The 7,403-nt window shown below is 39.0% G+C and overlaps 1 long non-coding RNA gene across 1 annotated transcript; it reads left to right on the forward strand.

The window, feature by feature from the left end:
- LOC110261074 lies at nt 631-7,141 on the forward strand. Its single transcript, XR_002344831.1, has 3 exons — nt 631-1,555; nt 1,716-1,869; nt 6,982-7,141. It is a non-coding gene; the product is annotated as an uncharacterized LOC110261074 (long non-coding RNA).

Below are 7,403 nucleotides of genomic sequence, written 5' to 3' on the forward strand. Positions count from 1 at the left end.
CTCTGATTAGACCCCTAGCCTGGGAACCTCCATATGCTATGGGAGCTGCCCTAGAAAAGGCAAAAAGACAAAAAAAAAAAAAAAAAATTCCATTTAAACTTCCAATTAATTTTCCATTAATTTTCATTTAATTTTTCAATCTCCAAAATCAGCCTAAAAATTCTACACTTCAAGCAAACGGATGAGCAGATAACACAGAGAAGACTCCTGTGTAGGTATGTGTTTTCTCCCTGCCCTTCTATACACACACCTTTCTGCTTTAAGTCTTCTACCAAGAGGTTGGTTCCAGATCAATGATCCTAAACCTAAAACATATAATGTATACTAAAAAGACATTGTTCTTGCCTGCAGGCACTTACATTTTACTAGAGTACAAGATACTTAAACATGGAAGCGTATAAAGTACACAGGTAACACAGAGGATCATGAACTCCATGGCGATAGATGACTTATGGAGCTGGTGATAGTGGATGTACATGTATATATACACGTGTAGTTTTTTTTTCTTTCTTTTTTCTTTTTTAGGTCCACGTGCTTGGCATATGGAAGTTCCCAGGCTAGGGGTCAAATTGAAGCTGCAGCTGCCAGCCTATGCCACAGCCATGCCAGATCCAAGCCATGTCTGCGACCTACACCATAACGGCAGCGCTGGATCCTTAACCCACTGAGTGGGGCCAAGGGTTGAACCCAAATCCTCATGAGTATTAGTCGGGCTCATTACTACTGAGCCACAATGGGAATTCCTGGAGATGGTGGATAGTGTTAAAGGGAGAATTGGTATGTACTAGGCACACAAAAGTTGGGACGCTATTGAAGGCAATAGAGAAAGTACAGATGTACAAAATACTGGCTTAGGGTTGTGGAGTATTAGAGGAATTACAAGTTCCAGCATTTAGTACGTTACTGGCACACAGGAAGTGGTAAGCACTCAACAAATGTTGAATGAATGAGTGAAAATAGCTTAGCGGGACTGTCTCTGAGGCATAATCCAAAGGGAACACCAGAATCTGAAAGTCACCCAGACATTGAGATCAACCCTTGGAGAGCAAGCCCTCGCTCTAAGAAATCACTGTGAGTCCTGAAGGCTGTGTTGAACTTAGGGTAATCATTGCAACAATCAAGCTTAACCTGGTCCAAATCTTGTATTAGTGGAAACCTATGTTAAAGGCTTAACAGAGGAATGACTTGACCATTTCCAGGAATTAAATCTATTTACCTGTTTGTACTGTGCTATACAAGCTGCCTTAGTTTTTGCCCTCCCCCCCAAAAAATTTTTTTTTCACAAGAAAGCAAGAAAAATCTTCCCCCACCAAGAGACAAAGCAGTGCAGAACTAGATTCAGACTATCTGACACAATCTTAAATAACTGACTACTTTAAAAGGTCATATGAAAAAAGTGCACAGCAGGCAAATCAGACGGGTCATTTGATCAGAGAGAGAACTGTAAGAATCAAATGGAGACACTAGAAATGAAGAACTCCGTAAACGGAAAATACCTTCAACAGCCTCACAGATACACCTGACACAGCCACGGAAAGACGACGTGAACCTGAAGGTAAGTCAAAGGACATCAGAACACAAACCTACGTAAAGCCCAAAGGCTGTCGGGAAAGATTACCGGGAAAAAAAAAAAGTCATTGCATACAGAGGAACAAAGGAAAGCAAAAAGCTGTCTCTATGAAATGTTTAATGACAGTGTCTTTCAAAATTGATAGAGAAATGAAGACTTTCTCAGGGAAAAGAAAAACTGAGAAGATACATTGCCAGGAGACCCCGCATTAAAAGAAATACTTTAACAGAAGGGATGTGAAAAACAACATATCCCTGGATGTGTACAGAGGGACAGATCTGGAAATGGAATAAATGAAGGTAAGCTAATTTTTCTTTTATCTAAATATCTAAAAGCTCTCTAAAACAGTAAAATGTTTTATGTTGCGGCATATGTATGTGTAAACATGTGACAGAAGCACAAAGGGTGGGAGGGAGAAGGTGGGAATATCTTGTGTAGAAGCTGTGCTTTTTAATGGCCTATTTGAAGATCTATTCTGATTAATGGGTATATCATAACCGGAGAGTAACCACAAAAACATTTTAAAGAGATATAAGCAATTAAGAGAATAAAATGAAATAATGATCTGGAACCCAGTATGAAGGCAGATAGTGAACAAAAACCAAAGAATAGGCAGAACAATTAGAAAATAGTTAAGAGGATAGATGGCTTTTAATCAAAATACATAAAAAATTACTTCAAAGGAAATGGTCTAGGAGGTCCCTAGAGTTGTGGCCCAGTGGCAGCGAACCTGGTTGGTATCCTTGACGGTGTGTGTTTGATCACTGGCCCCACTCAGTGGGTTGAGGATCTAGTGTTGCCATGAGCTGTGGTGTAGGTCGTGGACACGGCTCAGATCCTGTGGCTGTGGTGCAGGCTGGCAGCTGTAGCTCTGATTAGACTTCTAGCCTGGAAACTTACATGTGCAGCAGGTGCGGCCCTGAAAAGACCAAAAAACAAAAACGGAAATGGTCTAAATATACCAGATGAAAGAGATTGTAAGGAGCTCCTGTCATGGCTCAGAGGTAACAAACCCAGCTAGTATACATGAGGATGCAGGTTCAATCCCTGGCCTTGCTCGGGGGGTCAGGGATCCGGCATTGCCACGAGCTGTGGTGTAGGTCGCAGATTCAGCTCGGATCCCGAGTTGCTGTGGCTGTGGCATAGGACAGCAGCTGCAGCTCTGATTCGACCCCTAGCCTGGGAACTTCCATATGTCCAGGTGTAGCCCTCAAAACCAAAAAAAACGATTGTAAGATTGAATGAAAAAGCAGGACCCAACTCCATGTTGTATAGCAGAAACTCACTCTAAAGGAATATATAAAACTTAAATAGCGGGGAGAGGTAAGATTAGACAAACACTAATAAAACTGAAATCACTGAAGTAGATTTCAGAATGAGAAATATAATCAGGGATGAAGAGAAACACTACATAACAAATTTTCTAGGTAAACATAACAATCCTAAATATATATGCATGAAATCAGAGGGGTACAAAGAACATAAAGGAAAAAAGAGTATGTAGAGATAAAGCTTATGATCTCCATTGGAAACTTCACCACTTCTCTCTTTGTTATTGATAAAACAAGTAAAAAATCTGTAAGGCTATAGAAGAATTGAACAGCACAACCAGTGTAACGAGTTGGCATTTATAAAACATTCCATTCCACAAGAGTAGAATACGCTTTCCAAGTACACATGAAACATTTCACTGAGACATCATAAAACAAATCTTTTTTTTTTTTTTTTCCCCTCCACTTTTTAAGGCCGCACCTGCGGGCTGTGGAGGTTGCCAGGCTAGGGGTTGAATCGGAGCTACAGCTGCCAGCCTACACCACAGCCAGAGCAATGCCAGATCTAAACCACGTCTGACCTACATCACAGCTCACAGCAACGCTGGACCCTTAACCCACTGAGCGAGGCCAGGGAGCAAACCTGCAACCTCATGGTTCCTAGTTGGATTCGTTTCTGCTGTGCCAAGATGGGAACTCCTTTTTTTTTTTTTCCCACAAAACAAATCTTAATGAATTTTTTAAAATTATGTAAAGTATATTCCCTGATGATAAAGGACTAAATGAGCAATAATAGCATGGTATCTGAAAATATTTGGAAGGTATAAATTAGAAATTCCATTTTAATAGATCTCAGAGCGGTTCTGATTATCTCATTTCTTCTTGAGTGAAGTTGGCAGTTTGATTCAAGAAACTTTTGTATTTTATCCAAATGGTGAAATTTGTTTGCAAAAAGTTCACAGCATTCTCTTATCATCCATCTAATAACTAGAATTTGTAATGATGTCACTTTTGCCATTCCAGATGTTGGTAACTTGTATATTTTCACTTTTTCTTCCTATTGTCTGAGTTCACCAGCTTTTGCTCTTCTGTTTCCTCTTGATTTCTATCCATTCTTATTCTAACTTTGGGTTTCATTGCTCTTAATTTTCTAATTTATTAAGGTGTAAATTGAAGTTATTGATTCGAGAGCTTTATTTTATAACTTAGTGCTGTTATGTTTCCTTCTAGGTATGGAGTTAGCTGCATGCCTCATATTTTGATGTGCTATGTTACAAGCTTCATTTAGTTCAAAATACTTTGTTTTCCCATTTGCTTTCTCTTTTATCCATAGGTTACTAACTATTAGACCCAAATATTTGGGGATTTTCCAATTATCCTTCTATTATTTACTTATAACTTGTACCATTCTGGTCAGAAAACATTTTATATGGATTGAATCTTTTTAAATTTATTAATTAATGTTTTAAGGCCTGGAATGTTATCTGTCTTGGTAAATGTTCTGGGTGCATTTGAAAAGAACGTGTGTTCTGTTCCTGGGTGGAGAGTGTTTTTAAGTGTCAGGTCAGATAGGCTGATAGCATTGTTCAAGTCTTCAGTATCCTTACTGATTTCCAGTCTACTTGTTCTTTTGAGAGATGGATGTCAAAGTCAGTTATAGTTGTGGATTTGTCTGTTTTATTGAAGTACAGTTGATTTACAACGTTGTATTAGTTTTAGGTGTAGAGTGAAGTGATTCAGTAATGTATACATCCATTCTTTTTCAGATTCTTTTCCCATATGGGTTATTATAGAATATTGAGTAGAGTTCCCTGTACTATACTGTAGATCCTTGTTGATTATTTATTTTGTTTATAGTAGTATCTTTATTCCTTTTTTTTTGTCTTTTGAGGGCTGCACCCATGACATAGGGAGGTTCCCAGGCTAGGGGTCCATTGAGAGCTACAGCTACCAGCCTACACCACAGCCACAGAAACGCCAGATCTGAGCCACGTCTGCGACCCATGCCACAGCTCATGGCAACGCCGGATCCTTAACCCACCGAGCAACGCCAGGGATCGAACCCTCAACCTCATGGTTCCTAGTAGGATTCATTTCCGCTTTGCCATGATGGGAACTCCTACAGTAGTATCTGTTAATCCCAAGATCCTAATTTATCCCTCTTCCACCTTCCCCCTTAGGTAACCATAAGTTTGTTTTCAAAGTCTTTGAGTCTGATTCGGTTTTGTGAATAAGTTCATTTGTATCATTGTTTTAGATTCCACAGAAGTGATAGCATATGATGCTTGTATTTCTATGTCTGACTTCTCTTACTATCATAGTCTCCAGGTCCACCCATGTTGCTGCACGTGGCATTATTTCATTCTTTTTATGGCTGAGTAATATTCCATTTTACATATATACATATATCACATCTTTATTCATCTGTCAGTGGACAGTTGGATTCAGCATCTTAGCTATTATAGACGGTGCTGCAATAAACATTGGGGTTCTGGTATCTTTCCAAATTATGGTTTTCTCTGGATATATTACCAAGAATGGGATTGCTGGATCATATGGTAGTTCTGTTATTAGTCGTTGTTGGTTGGTTTGTTTTTGACTGAACCCAAAACATGCAGTATAGTTCCTGGGCCAGGGATTGAACCTGCCCCACACCTGTGACCCAAGCTACAGCTGTGACCACACCAGAGCCATAACCTGCTGAGCCACCAGAGAGCTTCTATTTTCAGTTTTTTAAGGATCCTCCGTACTGTTTTCCATAGTGGTTGTATGAATTTACATTCCCACAAACAGTATAGGAGGATTCCTTTTTCTCCACATCCTCTCTAGCATTTATTGTTTGTAGATTTTTTTTTCCTCCTTTTTAGGGCCACATTAGGGGCATATGGAAGTTCTCAGGCTAGGGGTCAAATTGGAGCTGCAGCTGCCAGCCTATGCCACAGCCACAGCAAAGCCAGATCCAAGCTTCTCCTGTGACCACTGTCACAGCTTGCGGAAGGGCTGGATTCTTAACCCACTGAGCAAGGCCAGAAATTGAATCCACATGCTCATGGATGCTAGTTGGGTTCTTAACCTGCTGAGCCACAAGGGAACTTCAGTTGTTTATAGATATTTTGATGGTAGCCACTGTGACTGGTTTGAGGTAATATATCATTGTAGTTTTGATTTGTATTTTTCTAATAATTAGTGATGTCAAGCATTTTTTTAATGTGCTTCTTGGCCATCTGTATGTCTTCTTTGGAGAAATGTCTGTTTTGATGTTCTGCCCGTTTTTTTTGATATTGAGCTGCATGGGATATTTTTGAAGATTAACCCCTTGTTGGTTGCTGTGTTTACAAATATCTTCTCCCATTCTATGGATTTTCTTTTCTTTTCTTTCTTTCTTTTTTTTTTTTTTTTTGGATGGATTCCTTTGCTGTGCAAAAGCTTTTAAGTTTTTTTTAAATAATTTTTATTTTTTCCATTATAGCTGGTTTACAGTGTTCTGTTAGTTTTCTACTGTACAAGGTGACCCAGTCACAGATAGATACATTCTTTTTTGCACATTATCATGCTCCATCATAAGTGACTAGATATAGTTCCCAGTGCTATACAGCAGGACCTCATTGCTTATCTATTCCAAAGGCAACAGTTTGTATTTATTAACCCCAAATTTCCAGTCCATCCCACTCACTCTCCCTTTCCCTTGGCAACCACAAGTCTTTTCTCCAAGTCTATGAGTTTTTTTCCTGTGGAAAGGTTCATTTGTGCCGTATAGTAAATTCCAGATATAAGTGATATCATATGGTATTTGTCTTTCTCTTTCTGACTTACTTCGCTCAGTATGAGAGTCTCTAGTTCCATCCACGTTGCTGCAAATGGCATTATTTTGTTCTTTTTTTGGCTGAGTAGTATTCCATTGTGTACATGTACCACATCTTAATCCATTTATCTGTCCATGCACATTTAGGTTGTTTCCATGTCTTGACTATTGTGAATAGTGCTGCAGTGAACATACGGCTGCGTTTGTCTTTTTCATGGAAAAGTTTTGTCTGGATATATGCCCAAGAGTAGGATAACTGGGTGTTATGGTAGTTGTATATTTAGTTTTCTAAGGAGTCGAAGGTTTAATTAAGTCACATTGTTTATTTTTGCTTTTAGTTTCATTACTCTCAAAGGTGAATAAAAAGATATTGCTGAACATGGATGGACCTAGAAATTATGACGCTAAGTGAAATCAATCAGACAGTGAGACACCAACATCAAATGCTATCACTTATATGTGGAATCGGAAAAAAGGACACGATGACCTTCTTTGCAGAACAGATACTGACTCACAGACTTTGAAAAACTTACGGTTTCCAAATGAGACAGGTTGGGGGTGGGGGGATGCACTGAGGGTTTGGGATGGAAATGCTATAAAATTTGGTTGTGATGACTGTTGCACAACTATAAATGTAATAAAATTCATTGAGTAGTTTAAAAAATGAAACCATTCTGTATTCACTGATGCGAAATGATCTCTCAGCTGTAATAAAGGAAAAAAATCAAGGTGCAGCAGAGTATATGGCCATTGGTGTTCA

Source organism: Sus scrofa, chromosome 6 (genome assembly GCF_000003025.6).
Source record: "Sus scrofa isolate TJ Tabasco breed Duroc chromosome 6, Sscrofa11.1, whole genome shotgun sequence".
Classification (NCBI taxonomy): Eukaryota; Metazoa; Chordata; class Mammalia; order Artiodactyla; family Suidae; genus Sus; species Sus scrofa.